This window comes from Rosa chinensis, chromosome 4, assembly GCF_002994745.2.
Source record: "Rosa chinensis cultivar Old Blush chromosome 4, RchiOBHm-V2, whole genome shotgun sequence".
In the NCBI taxonomy this organism is placed as follows: Eukaryota; Viridiplantae; Streptophyta; class Magnoliopsida; order Rosales; family Rosaceae; genus Rosa; species Rosa chinensis.
The window spans coordinates 33,326,921-33,337,654 of NC_037091.1; the positions used below are offsets into that span (position 1 = coordinate 33,326,921).

The window sequence follows — 10,734 nt, forward strand, 5'->3', positions numbered from 1 at the left end:
ATTATGACTTCTACAACTAGAAGAATCAACACCTCATACAAAAATTATCCTCTCTTTTTTTTTTCTTTTTTTTTTAATAGTTAAAACATAACTTAGAATTAAACATAAACGATTGTTACAATCGAGGCATCCTGAACATCCATAGGAGCATAACTTATTCACTTAATCTAAGAACGTTGAACTAAAAAACTAAGGTAGAACAAACCATATTTTGTCAAAATGGTTGTTTGATTACAAAATTGTAGCTCAATAGTTGAAAATAGAAAAACAATATGACTACAAATAAAACTAACATAGGCTATCCAAGTCCATGAAAAATTGGTTATGCTACTTGCCAGTGCTCACAATTAAGGTATAATAGCCAAATGAGACTCATCGAAGTCCCTAAAAATTCTCTTCACCAATTTGCAAGAAAGATTAATAAACTAAAAACTAATGGACTCATCTGATTTGCAGCACCAATTCCCAAGATAGTCAACTGCAGGACAACATCATTCTCCTTATTTAAAATACTGGCCAATAGGTAAGGTCTCCAGAAATCTAGGAAGCCAACACCCTAACGGCCTAACCATTTCCACCTGGGTCGCAAACCCAATAACTTGAGAAAAAAGAATGGGCCTATGACTACACCCAGAAGTCCACTTTGGGCCTCTCAATCACTATGGGCACCCAAAGGCCACACCTTATCATCTTTGCTGGACCACCGACATGAGCACAATGGTCGTTAACCTCCAATCCTTAGCGTCGAGGCACTGTATCATGGCTATCCGTCTCAGCTATAGACAGTTTGTTATTAGTACCCCTAATATGAGACATGTACCCACAGCCTGAACCAAGAGGTCCGACTGGCCCCACCAGATCGCACATTCTCCATCATTACCAGCATCAATTTGGTGAAAATCGCATCACTCATCACCACCACAAACAGAAGCAAAACGGCCCAAATTGGATCCATGAATGACCCAATTGAACCCTCACCGCTACACTCCTTTGCAGCTAGCAATAGGAAAAAAAAATCGCCGACGACCTCGAGTAGGCCACTTCTGAAAGACTAGCTAGATCACCGCTGAAAAAAAAAATATCATTTCCATAACTGTTATATCCATAAATCACATGTGCTCTTATACTTCTAATTTCATCACGATTACCCTTATACTTCCAATTTCAATCCATTTGTCCGACCCTTATTTTTTTTTTTCAACTATTGTGTCATATATTTTAAAATTCTGGTCAAATATGATATAACTTTGCATCCCATATCAATGAATCATCATCATATAAGGAAGCCCATTAAAGCTACAATTTCAATTTACAAAATAATTAATTGAAAGGGTTAAATACTATTTACTCCCTGAACTTTCAGGGAAAAAACAGTTCAGTCCCTGCCTTTTTAATTTTACACATTTACTCCCTCATCTCTCAATTTTGAACCAATAGGTCCATTCCGTCAAAAAACTCTATTAAAATGTCTATTATACCCTCAGTTCATCTTTTTTCTTTTTCTTAATTTATTTTTTTATTTTTTTTTTGCCTTTTCTGTTTATCTCTTCTTCTTCCATCCCTCTTCTCCTTCAACATCAAAATTTCTCAAGCGACCAAATCAATCCGAAACACAAAACCTCTCTTCATCTGCTCAATCAAAAAAAAGAAAAAGAAAAACAAAACAAAAGAGAAAAAAATCTTTTCAAAAAGAATTAATTAATTAATTAAAAAATTTGAGGGTAGAATAGACATTTTTGGTCAGAGAATAACAAATTGGACCTATTGGTCCAAAATTGAGAGATGAGGGAGTAAACATGTGAAATTGAAAAGGCAGAGATTGAACTGTTTTTTCCCTGAAAGTTTAGGGAGTAAACAGTATTTAACCCTAATTGAAAAACTGATGATTGACAAGATTAATTAAATTCAAGATTTGACTATTCTACTCACACGACTCATTTTGACTATGACTTGTGTGAGAGATTTCAGACTTGTGGTAAAAAAATGAATAAAATAAAATAAAAACTTAGAAACCAGTGTTAATAGTAAATCTTGGGAGGTAGAAAGTTGTGCTTCCAACTAGAGCATGAGTCTAAAAATTGGCACCAATGATGGCCACCGTCCCTCACTCTGGCTTTTCTTCTTCCCTCACTCACTTTGCTATTATCTCACTGTTTGCTTCACAAATTAACACAAATGCATGACCAGCAAGAGGAGGATGAAGCTGGGGTCACAAGACGCTGAGCGAGGTCTTGGCTCAAGGACTGGGTTGCATGGGCATGTCCATCTTCTATGCCCCCCCCCCAAGCCCGAACCAGACAAGTTCAAACTCATCCACCACGCCATCGACGCCAGCGTCACCTTCCTTGATAACTCTGACGTTTACGGTCCCTTCACCAACGAACTTCTTCTGGGCAAAGTAATGAAGCACTATTGTTCTTTGCATGTAGCCATAGTGGGCTAGCTCATTTGGATCATTGACTTGAATAAATCAGGCTTTGAGTGGAGGCGTGAGAGACAAGGTTGATTTGGCCACCAAATTCGGTATCAGCTTTGAGGACAACAAGGGAGAGATTATTCGAGGGGAGCCGGCATATGTGAGAGCTGCTTTTGAAGAAAGCTTGAATCGCCTTGGTGTAAATTCTATTGATCTCTATTATGAGCATCGGAGTGACACCCATATCCCCATTGAAGTCACGGTCTGTTTTGTTCTTCAATCTCTCTGCATCAAGTCATTTCTTTAATTTCTTGTGGTTTGTGTTATTTTTTTTTTTTTTTAACTTCATTTTCCAAATTTTTTTTAAACTTAATTATCTTTTAATTTTTTTTATTGCGTTGACAAACTTTTCCTTGCACATGAAATTTTTTTTGTCAAAATTAACTTTTAGACCAACTTTGATCAACTTGGCAAATCTCAAAGGTAATGGAATTAATAGAGCGGCTATTGCCACCTTACCATTTTTTTAGTTCATCCTGCAAACATTTGAATTATTGAAAGACTATATTACCCAAATGCAAAATGACTAATAAGTACACTAATTATCTAATCCTAATATGTAAGGAAAATTAAATACAATATCAATTAATTAAATACAAATATTTTTTAATTTCTCATTGGATAACATTAATCTTCATCTTCGCTCACCCAAATTTGAATTTAATATTTTTTTTTGTCTTTTTGTTGCCTTCTCATCATTAATTTGTTATCTAATTCACAAAATTATTAGTGTTTCATCAAAATCTTTGCTATCCCTGTGAACACTGAAAGTAAAAATTTAAAACAAGAAAAAAAAAGAACAATTTCTTCTTCATTGCTCATAGTTGTTAACAACTTTTGATATAGATTAAAATAAACGAACTTGAAACTGAAAGAAACAAAATTAAAAAAATAGAAGTAAATCAGATTGTGATTTAATTTGGAGACTTTATTATGTTATAATTTTTTATTGGTATAAATTAAATGAGATATTTTTGGTAAAAAATTTCTTTTTTAATTGGATATGTCATATAAGGATATTTTTGAAAAGAGAAATGGGTTAGATAAGCAGATTTAATAACTGAAATTAAAATGTAGGGTATAATGAGTAGGTAGGGTGAACAAAGAAAATGGTAGGGTGGCAATAGCCGCACTCAATTAATATTAGGCATTACCCAAAACACAGGGATCATTTATAACTTTTCTAACGGGAGTTGAAGACAACGATATCAGCCACCATATTGGATTCTTTGTGAATGTGCTTAAATTGAATTCAACCAAACTGTTCCATTAGATGATTGCAAGTTTGCAACTTAGGCAACCATTGGCCTCTAATTAACACAAATGAAGGAAAAGCCTTAAGAAAAGAGGTGTGAAGGCAGTAGGGGCAATGAAACTGATTAGGGCATTTGATCCCAGAGCATGTGCCTAATATATATATCAATTGGCCAACAAAAAACACACAATACAATCAAAGGAAAAAGAAAATGGATTTTAGTACCATCGGTTCGTCTAGTTCTGGATCCCTTCTTCTTCTTTTTTTTTCTTTTTTTTCAAATCCCAGTTCTTGATCCTTAAAGGTCAAGAAAATGTTGCAATTATTTTTCTATTAACAAAATTTTAAAATATGGCACAAAATTTTTGAAATTTTGATATACTAGCACCTGAGTATATGTTGTTTTAGCTTCTCGGGAGGGGTTCGATCCAGCTAAATCACGAGATGTTCTAGTTTGCTACTATCGCTATCGGTCTCGCTAATCTGTAAAACACACAAAGGTTAAAGGGAAGACCGGGTGTGCCGACCTTCAACGCTCCGTTGCCTAAGTCAGTATCGTTATAAGATAACGATAATGGAAAGCGATAATAGACGGTTACCTCTTTGGGTTGTTGGAGGTGACCTTAATGTAGCAGGTCTGTGGGAGCTTGGTTTTGTTTCTTTTGGTGTGGGTCGATCGGGGTTCCCGATATCACCCCGAGGGGTATCGGGACCCTCAATTGGGAGCTTTCTTTACCTCTGCATTGGCGACACAAGTCTTGTGCTTCCGATACTTGTGCCTGGGAGGTATATGCATACCAACAAGTCCCCCAAGTCCCTAGTCATGAGTTCTCTTCGGTGGGGAGTTTGCCTTTGGTAGAAGTATCAGAAGTGTAAGGCAAGTTCCTGCCACGTGGCTTCCGTACGACTATTACCCCCAAGTCCCCACGTAAGAGGAGTCTTGGCTGGGGTGAGGAGATCATTCTGTTTGAACCTAAATTTGGCAAGACCTACGTGACGTTAAGCCGGGTCCCACATGAAGCAGGCTTGGGTCATAGTGAGCCGTGATATAATAAATATTTAGCCGAGGCCCGGCTCACTTCACCTCACTTCAGCTGAGGTTCGGCTCACTTCACTTCAGCCGAGGTTCGGCTCACCTCACTTCAGCCGAGGTCTGGCTCGCTTTACTTCAGCTGAGGTCCGGCTCACTTCACCTCAGCCGAGGTCCGGCTCGCTTAACCTCAGCCGAGATCCATCTCACATGAGTCGATTTCTGGTTTACTTGTGGCTGAGAAAGTCCTATCCGATGCTTGTTTCAATTGGTTAGGGACACTGATAGCAGGACATTATGAGCGGATAAAGCTACTAAATGCCAAATTCTACGTTCAGAAACATTACAACACTAAGTGTGACAGTTACAAAAATAATCATTGAAGAGTCATGATGGTTGATTGCCAATTATGCACATCAAAGGAATTTTATTCTTAGAATTCAATTTGTAATCAATCCAGTCTCAACAATTAAAGCTGAGATTGTATTTGTTTTATGGGAAAATTGCACGAACAGTGTCTGGAGACTCTGAGGACTGTCAAAATGATACCTGAACTTTCAAACGTATCAATGTGATACCTGGACTTATATTTTCTTGTCAACGTAGTACCTACATCAACTTTCCGTTACGGCTCCGTCAGTTCAAGTCACGTGTGACGCATGTGAGGCCGAAAATGAGGGCAAAAAAGACTTTTCCACTCCATTAAATCCTAAAGGGAAAAATGCACGAACAGTGTCTGGAGACTCTGAGGACTGTCAAAATGATACCTGAACTTTCAAACGTATCAATGTGATACCTAGACTTATATTTTCTTGTCAACGTAGTACCTACATCAACTTTCTGTCACGGCTCCGTCAGTTCGAGTCACGTTTGACGCATGTGAGGCCGAAAATGAGGGCAAAAAAGACTTTTTTACTCCATCAAATCCTAAATGAATAAATTTAAAATTGAAAATAAAAACATAATAATTTATATATTGAAAAGGGAAAAACTTACAAACAGTACCTGAATTACAGGACACTAATAACTTTCGTACCTCAACTTCAAAAACTATCATAATGGTACCCAGATTATCTAACACGACCTAACATTCATACATGCCGTCCACTTTGCCGTTAACGGTATTAAATTTACAAGGGTAAATCTGTCATTTCACTGTTCATCTCTCTTACCATGATACTGTTCATTTTTTAAAATTTTTTTCCTCTCCTCAGGAAGAAGGAGGAAAAAAAAATAGAGAACAGTACCATGGTAAGAGAGATGAACAGTGAAATGACAGATTTACCCTTGTTAATTTAACACCGTTAACGGCAAAGTGGACGGCATGTATGAATCTTGGGTCGAGGTGAAAAGTCCAGGTACCAAAATGATAGTTTTTGAAGTTGAGGTACGAAAGTTATTAGTGGCCCATAGTTTGGGTACTGTTTGTATTTTTTTCCCTATTGAAAATAAAAGATGATAAATTTTTTTTTTGCTTTTTCTATTAACCAAGATCAATCCAATATATTCTAAAAAAAAAAAAAATCCCAATCCGATAAGTATGAACCTAACATTTCTTCATGTTCATCTTCTCAAACCCAGCAAAAAGGCAAAAAAAAAAACAAAAGAAATCTCAATTGTTCATGTTCTTGAACCCATTCTTGTTCATCTTCTTAAACTCGACAAACCCATTTTGAAAGAGAAATGAAAGATCTGGGAACTCCAAGAACAAAAAAGAATGAGAAATAATTTTTCTTAGCAAAGCTTCTCCCTTGTTCGATTCACTTCTAAAACACAAAACCAAGTCCAACTTGTTTATGCAAAATCATTCAACCCTATTCAACTCCCAAGTCTGCCTTAATTGGTGGCAACACCAGCAGCTGCGGCGAGGACCACGAGGTCCGCACCCAGAAGAAGCGGGCCGAGCATTGGATCTAGGAGAAGACTCGCTGCCTTATCAGATTCCGTCGCAAGGTCGATGGCCTCTTCAACACCTCCAAGTCCAACAGAGAAAGCACGAAGACTTGGATTGCAAAACAACCAAAACAGTCACAGATGTATCAGATCGAATTAACACAAAATTTCATTCCTCCTTTGAAATCGCCTCAACAACATCAATGCAGACCTGTTGTGAAATGGGCAATGAAGAAGAAGAACCAAGAAGACGTTGCCCCTGAATTTCATTTTTCGTCACCACCCACACCTCCACCAAAACTCGAACTCAAACTCAAACTCAAAATCCATTAATATCAAGTTATTAACTACAACAAAAACACCAGCAAGTAATGATATAGATGATCTCTCCGCCCTCCTCCTTCCTCGATCTCAAGTCCCGCTTTGAGTACCATCGAAGTTTCCAGAGAACCCAATCCAAATCCAAATCCCAATCCCAATCCCAATCCCAATCTCAATCCCAATTTCAATTTCAATTTCAATTTCGTCCTCCAAAATGAAGGACATAGTCTTCTCAAAGCCTCGCTTGTCAAAGATCTGAAATCGGCGATGAAGTGCGCTGCCGATCCTTTCGTCGAGGTCAACAGGGTCAGCGCTGTGTGCCTGAAATCGAGGAGTACTGAGGTGTTGTTGTGGGAGGAATTGGCGAGGACAACCAGTCTTTTTAGAGAGTGGTTGATCGAGGGGAGAGGAAGAAGACGAGAGGTGGAGGGGTGAAAAAAATTAAAGGTAAATCAGTCTTTTTACCAAAAAAAAAAATATTTAAAATGTTTTTACCAAAAAAAATATTTAAAATTTCTGTTATAGGGAAAATCAGTCTTTTTACCTTCATTTTGTACCTTACGTGCCTCACACAGTCACACGTGGTAAATTTAACGGTGCCGTGACGGAAAGTTGATGTAGGTACTATGTTGACAAGAAAATATAAGTCCAGGTATCACATTGATACGTTTGAAAGTTCAAGTATCATTTTGACAGTCCTAAGAGTCTCCAGACACTGTTTGTGCATTTTAAATGTCAGTTATAGGGCAAATCAGTCTTTTCACCTTCATTTTGTATGTCACGTGCCTCACACGTGGTAAATTTAATAGTGCCGTGACGGAAAGTTGATGTAGGTACTACGTTGACAAGAAAATATAAGTCCAGGTATCACATTGAAACGTTTGAAAGTTCAGGTATCATTTTAACAGTCCTCAGAGTCTCCAGACACTGTTCGTGCATTTTTCCCTTGTTTTATTTATTTTGTACTATAAAAGGGGCCGTAGACATCTTTGTTAGAGGTCCTCGACCAAACGCTCTGCGTGATTACACAAATTTTATCTCAATACATTTCAACATTTCAGCAACACTTATCAATCTTTACGTGTTTATCTTATCGTTTTCTTTACAGGTATTTATCTTTCCTGCACTTTACATTTTTGCTCTTTACATTCAAACAGTTTATCTTCCTGCACTTTATTTGCTGCATCTTTACATTCCTGCACTTTACTTTGTCTTTACTTGCACTTTTATTTTCTGTTGTTTACTTTACGTTATTTACTTTATACAAAATACAAAATCGCAAATTTACTTTATACAAAATACAAAATCACAAAAAGAATCATCATTACTTCACTTTCACCTCAATCACCGAGTTACACAGCACTGCGGCCAGATAAGGCCGATTTGTGCTAAAGTCCTTGCATTCAAGGCAGAGAGAACCCCGCGGCCGAGATCGATCCTTCCTCGGCCCACAATCAAATGATCAGAAGTCAGATCGGCGCAATATCTACAATCTAGAACAAAACCTTGCTTGGCCTACCAGCCGCGAGTTGGCACGCCCGCGCACACGTCACCACTCCAAAAGGACACGTGTAAGCCAAAGAAGCCCTCGGCCCAGTGACACGCGGCCGGAACATTTTTTGAGTGAACACATTCTCGTAGTTGTCATTGTGTCACTATCGAGAATCTGTGGTAGGGTTTCATGCGTCTTTTGGCGCATACGTTATGCCCTAGTGACACGTGTGCTGTTGTCATTTATTTTTCGTGTGTGGGAAGTCCGGTGTTCTGGAGTCCGTAACATGTAATAATGGAATAGTGGTAAGGAGTCGAGGCAAAGGCGCATGACCTTTGTAATGCTCAGAGATGTCAGACACGTGGTGAGATCTATTGTCGTCGTCCTTGCATGTCCAACAGTCCCTGTACTCTCGAGCTCCCTATATATGGACAGAGGAGGGAGATGGGGGCGGTTACTGTTCCTCTGTTTTTGTTGGAGATTGAGATAAGAGGTGAGTAAAGTTAGAGCCTTTAGTGTTCTGAAAGCTTGAATCTTTCGTTTGGTGGTCGGAATTCTGGGTTGTGGGCGTCGTTGTCTCTGTTTTTCGGCCTTAGTGATCTCGTACGGCCCTTCCCATGTGGCTTTCAGCCTTGTTGGAGGTGGCATCTTTTCTTTCATCACCCAATCCCCGACAGAGAGGAGGCGAGTCATGACCCTTGCGTTGTAGTATCGGGCGATACGCTGTTTATTATTGATATTATGGAGTTGGGCTCGCTTGCAGTGCTTTTTCAAGAGGTCAGAGTCGAGGTTCAACCCTTCTGAGTTAGTGAGTGCGTCGAAGCATGCCACTCTATTGCTTTGCACCTCCTGCTCAGAGGGGAAAACTATCCTTTGGGGAAGCCTTGTTCAGGTTGGTGTAATCGACACACATGTGCCACTTGCCGTTGGGTTTCTTTACCATCACGACATTGGATAGCCATGTTGGGTAAGATACTTCCCTGACGAATCCGATATCCTGGAGCTTCTTGACCTTGGCCTAGATGGCCTTGTATTTTTCTTCCGTGAAGGCCCATCTTTTCTATGTGATCGAGGGGACGTCTGGTGAGATGGTGAGCTTGTGGGTCAGCAGTTTTGGCAATATCCCTGGCATGTCGGCGTAGGACCATGCAAACACCTCCTATCTGGTCTTGAAGAAGGCGATTAATTCTATCTGGAAGTGTGGGTCCATCTTGGAACCAATTTTGACCTTTCTTTCTGGGTTTGTATCGGATATGGAGACCGATATCAGATTTTCCAAAGCATCTGGTCTCAGGTGCTTGAGTTTGCGCTTATCTTCCTTCTTTTTGCTACGTGTCTCGCAAGCATCCGGGGTCTCGGGGTCTTCCCTTGGATCTTCGGGCTTATCAGAGGGAGAGAGCAAGTTCGTGGCTAGGAGTACGTCTCGCCTACCATATCCCCTCACTACAGTTAGGGAGTTACATTGTCTCACTAGCTCCTGATTACCTCTAATGGTGAGGGTGCCACATGGGGTAGGGATCTTCATCATTAACATGTGCCTTGCGACAAAGCATTGGAGTCCCCAAATGGCGTCTCGCCCTAAGATGACGTTGTAGGAAGAAGGGTAGTCAACGATGATAAAATGTGTTGTCATGGTGGCGATAGTGCTGCCTCCACCGAGGGTGATATGCAAATTGTCAGATCCCAAAGTCTGTGTGATTTCTTCTTCAAAGCTGATCAGGGGCTTATGATCTTAGGTGAGTTTCTTGTTGTCTCGGTTTAGGCCTTCATAGCAACTGCCAAACATGACACTGACTGCCACGCCGCTATCGACCAAGACCCTATGGCTTCAATAGTGGTTGATGACCATGGTGATCAAGAAGGGGTCGTTATGATGCTTCCTTATGGTGTCCTCGTTGCGACTAAAAGCAATCGAGCCCCACTCCACCTGAGGGGTGTGGCAACCATGACTGAGTCCCATCACCTCCTGGCCCTGAGGGCATTGTCACTTCTGTGCGTGGAGAGTCTCGAGTGCTCTTGGGGTGCCGCCTTGTATCGTTAGAATCTGTTTGTAGACTTTAATGGCGTTGGCTCCCGTTGTGGGAGTACGATACTGTGAGAGCTGGCCGCTTTGAATGAGGTGCTCAATAGCATTTTTCAGTGCCCAGCAAATATTAGTGGTGTGGTCGGCTTCCTCATGGTATGTACAATATTTACTGTTGTCTCGTGGTTTGGCCTGACCAGGTTTGCGCCGCAGTGGGCGTGGGATGATATCTTTGTGGTTATTC

At 40.0% G+C, this 10,734-nt stretch overlaps 1 pseudogene; it reads left to right on the forward strand.

Moving 5' to 3' along the window:
• The first annotated feature begins 2,179 nt into the window (after nucleotides 1-2,179).
• On the forward strand, nucleotides 2,180-10,508 carry LOC112199144 (annotated as a pseudogene).
• Nucleotides 10,509-10,734: the final 226 nt, after the last annotated feature.